Consider the following 8015-nt stretch of genomic DNA (forward strand, 5'->3'; position numbering starts at 1 on the left):
ACTCTAAACTTGGTTGTGTCCCCCCCAAAATTGGTTGTGTCCCCCCCAAAATTGGTTGTGTCCCCCCCAATTAGGGGAGGAACCCCCAAAATTGGGTGGGCGGACCCCCATATTGGGGGGGAAGAAGACTTAAATGGAAGTGTGAAATTCCAGAATTGAATGTGGACCCCCCAGAACAGTCTTCAGGGGTTTAGTGTGGTAAATTTTATCGGGTTAGGGCTGCAAGGGTTTTTAGGGTTAGGGTTTCTAGGGTTTGTTGGGGGTAGGGGTTAGGGTTAGATCCGTGGTTGCCATAGGCTTAGGGGTCAAGGTTCTTAGGGGTTAGGCCTAATATTAGGGCGGAAGGCCAAAATAAGAGGGGGGGAGCCCCCCCCAAAATCGAAGGGTTGAAGCCCAAAGTTAGGGGAAGGAACGTCAAAATTGTGGGGTCCCCCAAAATTGGGCGGAAGAACTCTTTAATATTAGGGGGGAACCCAAAAAAGGAGGGTGGGGGACTCTACAATTGGGGGGGACCCCCAAAATTGGTCGGGTCCCCCCAAATTAGGGGAGGAACCCCCAAAATTGGGTGGGTGAACCCCCAAATTGGGGGGAAGAAGACTTAAATGGAAGTGTGAAATTCCAGAATTGAATGTGGACCCCCCCCCAGACCTGGGGAGGAATCCCCAAACTTGGGGGGGACCCCCAAAATTGGGGTTAAAGTCCCAGATCCCGGGGAGCTAAGCCCCAAATTAAGGGAAGGAACCTCAAACATGTGGTGAGAACCCCAACATTGGGGGAAAGAACCTTAATATTAGGGTGGCAGGCCAAGAAAGGATGGTGGGGGCCTCCAAAATTGTGGGGGGCTTGGAATTGGGGGGAATCCCCAAAATGGAGGGGGAACCCCAAAAGTGGGGGGGGGGGCGAAGCACCAAATTAGGGGAAGGAACCCCAAAATTGCGGGGAAGAACTCTGAAATGGAGAGCTGAAAACCCGAAATTGAGGGGAAACCCCCCAAAACGGCGGGAAAACCCTCCATAAACACGAAACCGGTAATGTAACAGAGCAAAAAATGGCGTCCTACGGCACGCTGCGAGGCTCAATTTTCTGGGGAGTGCTGGGAAATGTAGTTCTTGGCCACCGGGTTTCCGGGAGTCCATATTGTTTTCCCAGAGCATGCCGGGAGATGTAGTTCTCGGACACTGGGCTTCCGGGAGGCCATGTTGGTTTCCCATCTTTGCTAGGCTCCGGGTGCTCTGGCTTCACAGAGAAACCCCCAAACTGAAAAATGTACCTGCTAATATATTGGGCTCTAAATGTAGCCCTGGGTTAATTGAATAACAATCCCTGGGTAAGATTGAAGTGCAGGAGGGGTTGGCTACGGTTTTAAGAGCCGGTTTGCAGAAAAGGGATTTCCCGTTAAGAAATGGCATATACTGATTGTTCTCTTCCTTGCTCTGCCAAGACCTGAAGCACATCTTGGAAGCCAGGCAGAATCCGTGGAGCCAATGGAGTTCTCAAGCTCGACTTCAGCTTCTTCCCAGCTAGAAGAAGCAAGGACACGCCGGCTGAGTTCCACAGGCAACGCGCCCGTATCTGTAGACGAGGATTTAGAGATGCTACTTTGGGAACTCTCAGACGGCATACTGGAAGCCGAGCTCGACTTGGACCCAGGGAAGGATGAGGATGACCTCCTCCTTGAGCTTTCCAAGATGATTGATGATTGAACTGCATAGTCCTATGGTATATTGAAAAAAAAAAAAAAAAAAAAAAAAAAGAAAACAACTCTTCTTCTTGTTGGATACCCTGAGGTGATCCTTTTTCGAACTGAGGCTTTGCAATGAGACTTAAAGCACAGTTGGAACTGGTAGAAATTGGCAGGATCTGCACTCAGTTGTCCTAAGTTTTCCTGCTGGTCAGAGTTAAGGTCTTGTGCATGGTTCCGTAACTATAGGTGGCTACCTTTGATATCAAGAGGACAAAGCACTTGTTTCTTTTGGCACAGAAAGATGTCCATCGGCACGCTGTGGTGGCTGTGAATTGACGTAGTGATGGAGCGATGCTCTGAAGGCTTAAACGGAAAGCTTCTTCCTTCCGCCCCCCCCTTGGCACAGCTCGATGTTGGGCACATTGTGAAGCCTGGGTGTTCTGATTTCTCGGACAGTTGATACCCAAATCCCGGAGTTACTATGTCAACTCTTGACTTTTATTTGTGTATGCCATTGTTTTGACTGTAATCTTTTCAGATGATGAAGCTGTAGGGGCGGGAGGGAGCAGAATAATTATTCTAGCGTTGTGGACCAAACATGCTGCCAGGAGTGGTGGTGGTGGGGTCAGCCCACCCGGCCTTACTTTCAATTATCAGGGATGATAAAATGGTGTGAAAAGCAGCAGCTCTGCGATACGGCTACGCTACCCCCACTCCCTTCTCTTGTGCTGTACCAAAGTTCCCCCAAGCTTTGGTTGGTGCTTTTTGCTGGTGACAGTAGGACTCCAGGGCGAGTAGTCGGGACTCTTCTGCAGTAACTGGGTCAATTAAGGGTTGGTTTAAGTGCCTCCTGGTTTTTAAAATTGCTCCCCTGAGCTGCTGGCTCTGCTGCCTGCTACAGCAAATGTTCGGGTGCCATCAGCGTCGCACTTGGGCGTGGGCACTGACCCTGCGGAGGAGAGCTGAGGCTCGGGTGTATTGTGTACCCTGCCGCCAGTGATCGTTTTCCCCTAGCAGATCTATTTTGAATCATTTCCCTAAATTTTAGAGGAACTTTAGGCTCTTTGTGCTATGATTTGTGAAGCTGTAGGGGCCCTCAGGCATTTGCTGCTGGCAGAGGAAAACCGCTTGTCGAATTTGTTGTAAATACTTTCTGTTTGGACAACAACGCCTGTGTGTGTGTGTGTGTGCGTGTGTGTGTGTGTGTGCGCGTGCGTGCTTTGACGACCCCCTGCGACGCCCCAGCTCCGCGAGGGAAGCTTTGAAGCGGCTCTGGGAAAACCTCTGCGGAAGAAACCGCTGCTAGTGACTTGCGGAAAAGGGACTCCACAATCAGTGAGATTGTAAAGTAGGTATGTTTATTCAGCGCTGGGCAGCACGGGAGGTCGTGGGCATGAAGATTGATGACTCTTCCTCGTCACCGCTAGTTGACCTCTTGTCTTTGCACAGACTCAGTTGCTCCTTGGCTCTTGTCCACCTGCAGGACCAGTTTCTCCCAGTTTCTTAAGATAGGCTCGCTCTCTTATTAGGAGACTGACCTTGGTAAGGGGCCCAAGGCTTCTTGCTTTAGTTAATTGGCACAATGCACCATAGTTAGCAAAGACACTAAGTAGCATCCTAGTTTAACGCTGTCAGCGCTCTATCTCTACTTGATAAGATTCTCCTAACTCCCTCTCTCACTGGAGCCCACGCAGCCCTCCGTCCTGCCGAAGGACTTCACGGGGACTTCTGCCGGCTCCGGGTGCCCGCACACAGACAGAAATGGCTTTGAGAGAAAACAATCAGGAGGAGGAGAGCTCAGAGACTGCGGCCGGCTTCGGCCACCTTCCCCTCGCTTTCCCTCTCCGTGTTCAAACCGAGCACTGTTCTGCCGTCAACCTTCGCTGCCTCTGCCCGCGGCGCTGGGCTTTCGCGTGTGCCATTGCTCCTCTACATATTTTATCCTTCCTTTTGTAAGGAATGGTCCAGCAATTCGTGTCACTAAGGGATTTGAAGGGTTAACGTTGAGGCCCAGGTCTAGGTGATAAGAGAACAAAGGGGTTTTTAGGGAAAAGTGCTGACTACTGCAGGGGATGTTGCTAGAGTTTCTGAAATCCGGCGCAGAGGCTCCCAAACGAGGAGGAAGGGGGAGCTGAAGGACAATTGAAGGACAAAAGTCTGGGAGGAAGACAACCAGCATTCAGCCCGAGCAAGCCCCGAGAGACCACCAGAGACTGATACGCAGGCGCCCCTGGGAGGGGTTTCGGATTCCGGAAACCAATTCTAATAACCCTGCCTCTTCTCGAAGTAGTAATGAATATGTATTAGCCTGGGAGCATCAAAACCAGCCGCCTTAAGTAACAGGTGTGCGTCCTGGGGGAGCAGAGACTCCCGGCGCACCCAGCGCTGCTTGCTTGCCTCTATTCGTTTAATAAATTGTAAACTTTGATTGTAATCCTATTTGGATTTATAACAGCCATTTATAACACTTTTTATATTTGTATTTTATTTAAGGCTGTCTTGCCCCCCTCCCCCCCCCAGCCTCGCTGCTCACCAATAAAGCTGGCGCAGGGACTCCTGCCTGCGACCATAGAGGCGCAGGGACTCCTGCCTGCGACCATAGAGACGCGGTCCTCCCGGCCTGCTAGAGCGGCCCGCCACGCTCCTCCAGCATCCCAGCGTCCCTTGCGCGCTCCCGCCCGGCCTCAGGGGCTTCCGGAGGCGGCCCAGCAGGGGCGGCGGGAGCAGCGAGGCGGCGGCAGCCATGGCGTACCGCGGGCAGGACCAGAAGGTGCAGACGGTGATGGTGCAGCCCATCGTAGCCTTCCTGCGGCTGGGGAGCGACGGGGGAGCGGGTGGGGGGCGGCCCGGGCCTCAGGGGTCTCGGCCCGGGCCTTGAGGCCTTGTCCCGGGGCCCTGGGGCCTCGTTGCAGGGTTTGAGGCCTTGTCTTGAGGCCTTGTCCCGGGCCTGGAGCTCTTGTCCCCGTGCTGAGCCCTTCACGCAGTGCCCCAGAACCTCATCTTCCGCTACCTGCAGAGCGTGAGTAGCGCGGGGAGAGGACGGGGAGGGGATGGGGATGGGGATTTGGGGGGGGTGGGGGGAGCGGGGAGGGTCCGGGGATCTCCCTCGCTGAGTTTTCGGCTCCCACCCGTTGCTCGGGGCAGGTTTGTGGGGAATGGAGAGCTGTGCGGCGTGCTGGTGGGTACAAGGAGCTGCTGCGCAGCCCGGCGTTTCCCCCTCGTGTTAACGGGAGTGGGATCGTGCAGCCGGGCGTGCAGGAGTGTTCCCTTGTGACTGGAAACGTGTCCTTCAGCAAACGTGTAGTATTCACCCAGTCATATAAGACTCTAAAATGTCAGACTGTTAATTGAAACTGCCCCTGAGAGTTGCTCCTTGGAGTGTTTGGGAGCTCTAGCGGCTATGGTTAGCGGGTATTTCTGAACACACGAGAGAGAACAAAACTGCTCGCGGTGTTTGTGTTCCAATTTGCTCTCCTCCTTCGTTCTGCAGAGCTCGAGGATCCAGGTGTGGCTGAGCAAGTGAACGTGCGGATAGAAGGCTGCATCATCGTGAGTGTCAGCACGACCCCACGTTACATCGTTAGTTTGTTTTCCCTCATTCACAATCCTATTTTTTCTTGTCAAGAAAAACTAGCCCAAGGGAAAAAAGAAATCGTGCTTCTCTAACAATTAGTCTTCGTTGTCCAGCCTGGGTCAGCACAGCTGACGATGGTTCGTGTTGTTGCTGAACTAATTGCCACTGTTGCCGTTTTCTAGGGCTTTGACGAGTACGTGAATTTGGCGCTGGACGACGCAGAGGAGATTCACTCCAAGACAAAATCAAGGAAACAGCTGGGTGTGTCGTGTGTCTGTGCAACCCGAGTGACGCGCAGTCTGAAACCTGCCCGGGTGAGCCTTCTAGGTAGCAGCACTGAGACGTACCAACCGTGTGACGAGCCTTGCTGTTGAAGTTCAGTGAGCAATTCCTGGCTACATCTCTGTCCCTGATGATTTTTGAGCTGCTGATTTTGCTGAATGAAGGAGAATCTGTCCCTGCCTGAGACCAGTTCTGGTCTTTGAAACGTGTAATACCAGGCGGCCTGCACTCTGCGTGATGGGCAAAACCCTGCTCAACCACACGAAACACTTTCTGAAAACACGAGATTATTCTCAGGTTCTGGGCTCTCTCTAATCCCCTCTTTCCCTTCTCTGTGCTGCAGGCCGGATCGTGTTAAAAGGGGACAACATCACTCTTCTACAGAGCATTTCTAAGTAGAATTTGCCATCCTTAGAACAAAGGTGGCTGCCGTGCTGCGGAGTGACTGAGTGCCAGGGGAACGCGGCCCGCTGGTAGATAGGAAGTTATTTGTAACTGGGGTTGCATGCTGAGGTCAAAAGTCTTTCCTTTGTGGGAGCGAGTTGTTTGTAGCTTGAAACAATACGTGATGTATTTCACAAATAGCCATTTTTCACATTAACTGTAAATGTAAACCACAAATCTGCCTGTTTTCAGTCTCTTCCTTCTGTGAATGGAGAAGGAGGAGAAATATAGAAGCGTGGGCTTTTCTTTTTGCTGTGGATCTGATAAGTTTCGATAACGCTATGTGCTTTCTTGACCATTACATCTGCGTTATGTGGCCAGGGTGGACTCGTTCAGGGCACGGAAGCCCCACACAGTCCTTGAGCTAGCAGGGTGCTAAGGAGGGTGTTGGAGATTTTGCATACAATTGCAGCCCTTTGTTGCTGCAGTGACAGGTTCCTCAGATTCTTTCTAAACAGGGTTTAGCTTGTTGAGAATCTTTTTGGGAGTGTTTATTGTGGATCAGTCAGTAAAAGTATCTTAGTGGGCCCGTGAGGGATTTGGGGCTGTGGTGCAGTAACCCAGTGTTTACAAGTGTTACTGCTATGCATGCTTGTCCAATAACGTCTCCAGATCAGAGAGTGAGAGCGGGCAAGTGGTTTGGATTAAATCTGTCACTTCTTGCTGCTTTGGACAGAGCCTGTAGATTAAACCCTTGTGCTGTTCAATAAGCTGGGGTATCAGATGTGTCGGTTGGGTTTTTATCATTTGATTTATTTTTTTTATCCGTTTGGAGATCTGTCTTTTCTATTTAAGTTTCCCCAAGAGAGCTGAGTTGCTTGATGCATCGACCAAAGAGAAGTTCCCCGGCTGACTTGGGACAGCCAGTCCCCTCGTTTTTCTGATCACAAAAAAAAAAAAAAAAAAAAAAAAAAGAAAAAAATCGAAGAAGAAAAATTTTGACTGTAACTGTAACTCAGAAACTAAGATTACCTAAATGGAGAGAAATGAATTTTGATGCACAGGCTGTGCTAGAAATCTGTTAATCAGCATTCAGTTTTTCAAAACTTCAATTTGTGTATCATCATCATGAAAATTAATAAATTCAAGGTGGGAGATCCTTTCCTGAAAGGGAAGGACAGAAATACGAGTCTTGCTGTGGGGCCTACCCAGCGCAGTTCTGCCATTCCGAGAAGTAATACGTCAGGAGTGTCACAGCAGACGTTCCCAGGAAGAAACCTTTGAGGGGCAGCATGACACACTTGATTGGCTAAAGCAGCTTCAGCTGGACAGCCTGCTGCCGGGATGGGTAATTCTAAGTTGTGTTCAAGTTGCTGAGTTCCTTTCAGCATGTAGTAAAGATGTAATGTGCCGATGTCGTTTGGGAACAGGAGGCATTACGTGTCACCAGCAGTGGGCACGTAGGGAACAAAACAGTATCTTACGAGGTCCTCCACATCTGCCTTTCATTTTGTCCTTGGTTTGCCAGCTGGAGCTTTCAGGAGGTGAGGAAGGAGGCTGTCCCAGTGAATAGTTCAGGTGTTGCAGGGTATTTGTGATGCAGTGCTTGTAAAATTTACCTGCCCGCATCTCCTGTTACAGGCAGCCCCCCGCGGGCCCTGTGAGATGGGGAGCTGCTGCCCGGGGTTAGGCCCAAGGTGCCCTGTCAGGCCCAGGGCCGCCCTTCCCCTTCCCCTCGCCCTGCCCTTCCCTCCCGCTCCTCAGCCCTTGCTCAGGCCTTTTGGGCCGTCTGGCCGTCCATCTGGCCGTCTGTCCATCCATCCGGCCGTCTGGCCGTCCATCTGGCCCTGTGTCCCTCCATCCCACCGCCCTGCCCTGTCCCTGCCGTCTCCCTAGGGAAGCAAAGAGTCCCTGGGCTGCCTTCAGGGGGGAGGTTCTGCTCAGGAAATTAAAGCTTCCCCCTTAACGGGCGCCTTGCGAGTTATTTTGAGTTCCAACCTTCTGCCTTCCTTTCGTAGCAGTGCCTCTGAGGGGTGCGCTGTAAGGTAGCCGTCATCTGGCGCGCTGCTCCTGCGTTTCCCAAAGGAACTG

This window comes from Anser anser, assembly GCF_964211835.1.
Source record: "Anser anser genome assembly, contig: HAP1_SCAFFOLD_90, whole genome shotgun sequence".
Taxonomy (NCBI): Eukaryota; Metazoa; Chordata; class Aves; order Anseriformes; family Anatidae; genus Anser; species Anser anser.